This window comes from Mastomys coucha, unplaced genomic scaffold (assembly GCF_008632895.1).
Source record: "Mastomys coucha isolate ucsf_1 unplaced genomic scaffold, UCSF_Mcou_1 pScaffold3, whole genome shotgun sequence".
In the NCBI taxonomy this organism is placed as follows: Eukaryota; Metazoa; Chordata; class Mammalia; order Rodentia; family Muridae; genus Mastomys; species Mastomys coucha.
The window spans coordinates 65,668,221-65,671,477 of NW_022196909.1; the positions used below are offsets into that span (position 1 = coordinate 65,668,221).

At 35.6% G+C, this 3,257-nt stretch overlaps 1 protein-coding gene across 7 annotated transcripts in view; it reads right to left on the minus strand.

Moving 5' to 3' along the window:
* Tbc1d5 (TBC1 domain family member 5) overlaps positions 1-3,257 on the minus strand; it is a 518,011-nt gene that overhangs the window by 108,222 nt on the left and 406,532 nt on the right. The window lies entirely within an intron of this gene.

Genomic DNA, 3,257 nt, shown 5'->3' on the forward strand with positions numbered 1-3,257 from the left:
AAAAAAAAAAAAAAAAAAAAAAAGACTGGGTATGTAAACAGGACCCAGCATTTTGCTCCAAACAGGAAACGCACTTCAGTGACAAAGACAGACACTACCTCGGAATGAAAGGCTGGAAAACAATCCTCCAAGCCAATGGTCCCAAGAAGAAAGCTGGAGTAGCCAATCTAAAATGGAATAAAATCGAATTTCAACCTAAAGTTATCAAAAAAGATAACTTTATACTCATCACTTCGTACTCATCAAAGGTAAAATCTACCAAGAAGAATTCTCAATTCTGAATATGTATGCTCCAAGTGCAAGGGCACCCACATTCATAAAAGAAACTTTACTAAAGCTCAAAGCACACATTGCACCTCACACAATAATAGTGGGAGACTTCAACACCCCATTCTCAACAATGGAGTCGATCATGGAAACAGAAACTAAACAGAGACACAGTGAAACTAAGAGAAGTTATGGACCAAATGGATTTAACAGATATCTATAGAACATTTTATCCTAAAACAAAAGAATATACCTTCTTCTTAGCACTTCATGGCACCTTCTCCAAAACTGACCATATAATCGCTCACAAAACAGGCCTCAACAGATATAAGAAGATTGATATAATCCCATGAATCCTATCATATCACCATGGAATAGGGCTGGCCTTTAACAACAACAAAACAAAACAAAACAAAACAAAACCCCCCAAACAATAGAAAGCCCACATACACATGGAAACTGAACTTATAACTTGGTCAAGGAAGAAATAAAGAAAGAAACTAAAGACATTTCAGAATTCAATGAAAATGAAGTCACAACATACTCAAGCTTATGGGACACAATGAAAGCAGTGAGAAGAGGAAAACCCATAGCTCTGAGTGCCTCCAAAAAGAAACTGGAGAGAGCATACACTAGCAGCTTGACAGCACATCTGAAAGCTCTAGAACAAAAATAAGCAAATACACCCAAGAGGAGTCAAAGGCAGGAAATAATCAAACTCAGGGCTGAAATCAACCAAGTAGAAACAAAAGAAACTATACAAAGAATCAACTAAACCAGGAGCTGGCTCTTTGTGAAAATCAACAAAATAGATAAACCCTCAGACAGACTAACCAGAGGGCACAGAGACAGTATCCAAGTTAACAAAATCAGAAATGAAAAGGGAGACAGAACAACAGAAACTGAACACATTCAAAAAATCATCAGATCCTACTACAAAAGCCTATACTCAACAAAACTGGAAAACCTGGATGAAATGGATAATTTTCTAGACAGACACTAGGTACCAAAGTTAAGTCACGGTCAGAGAAACCATCTAAACAGTCCCATATCTGCTAACGAAATAGAAACAGTCATTAATAGTCTCCCAACCAAAAATAGCCCAGGACCAGATGGGTTTAGTGTGGAGTTCTGTCAGACCTTCAAAGAAGAACTAATACCAACAGTCTTCAAACTATTCCACAAAATAGAAACAGAAGGAACACTACCCAATTACACTGATACCAAAACCACACAAAGACCTAACAAAGAAAGAAAACTTCAGAACAATTTCCCTTATGAATATCGATGCAAAAATACTCAATAAAATTCTTGCAAACCGAATCCAAGAACACATGAAAATGATCATCCACCATGATCAAGTAGGCTTCATCTCAGGGATGCAGGGATGGTTCAATATACGGAAATCCATCAACGTAAGTCACTACATAAACAAACTCAAAGAAAAAAAAACCATACGATCATTTCATCAGATACTGAGGAAACATTTAACAAAATCCAACATCCCTTCATGATAAAAGTCTTGGAAAGATCAGGAGGAATTCAAGGCCCAAACCTAAACATAGTCAAAGCAATATACAGCATACCAGTAGCCAACATCAAACTAAATGGAGAGAAACTTGAAGCAATCCCACTAAAATCAAGGACTAGACAAGACTGCCCACTCTCTTTACCTGTTCAATATTGTACTTCAAGTCCTAGCCAGAGCAATTAGACAACAAAAGGAGATCAAAGGGATACGAATTATAAAGGAAGAAGTCAAAATATTACAATTTGCAGATGATATGATAGTATACTTAAATGACCCAAAAATTTCCACCAGAGAGCTCCTAAACTTGATAAACAACTCCAGCAAAGTGGCTAGATAAAAAATTAACTCAAACAAATCAGTGGCCTTCCTCTCCTTAAAGGATAAACAGGCTGAGAAAGAAATTAGGGAAACAACACCCTTACAATAGTCACAAATAATATAAAATACCTTGGTGTGACTCTAATTAAAAGAAAAAAGACCAAGGACCTTCCTCAAGGAGTTATAATTAGGTCCTTCACTGGTTAAAGAAAGGGTGACAGTGGTGTTCACAAGGGAAATGTATTAGTTTCTAGGGATGCTGCCTGACCAGGAGTAGGTCTGAGCCCCTGAGATACATTTCAGTCTGTACATGCATTGTACAATGTTATTATGCAATGGTTAGTTATAATTATGATGGGATTTTTAAAAAATGAAATGAGTGAAATTTTAAGTGTCAGCCTAAAATTTGAACCTGGAGGTTCAGATACTCTGTAATTTAAAAAAAGTAAAATTTAACACAAGCTAACATAGATAACAGACCAAAACTGGTAGAGGACAAGAGCATTGTATAATGTTTTTCTACTAAGTTCCTATGCAAAGGATGATTATAAAATTGCTTTACATCTAGTAGTTTTTTTCTAGTGACAACATTAGACAGTTTTGAGAGACCTAAAAACGTAGTAGGAAATTTTCTCTGAATATACTCTTTTTGAAACAAATAGAATCTGTCAAATTCTCACTGCATAATCAAAATGGTAATTCACATACTGTATTTCATGTGTAATAAGTCTTTGTGGTAAGGCTAATTCTTCTACTCACAACACAAATATAAGAGCACCAAAAAGTGAAAATTACTTTGCTTATGTTTTTATATTAGAATTTTATTTGCTAAAGGGTAAAAACAGATTTTCAAAATTCACAGTTAAGTTAAAACAATAGTTTTCAACTCTCTTCCTAGCCTCTCTGCCTTCAGGAAGGAGGAACATCTGGTTGTTTAAAGAACACAATATGTTCACATTTTCTATGACTTTTGTTTCTAATTGGGTTGAATTTTTTTTTTTTTAAATTTGAGCTGGTAGCTAGAAGTGTTTTTTAATCACTTCATATTTTTCAGACTTTCCTCCTTCTCTCCTAACTTCATTGAGTGGACTGAGCTGGGAAATCTGTTCACTAGATCCAGTGTGGTGAGAGAGAGAGAGAG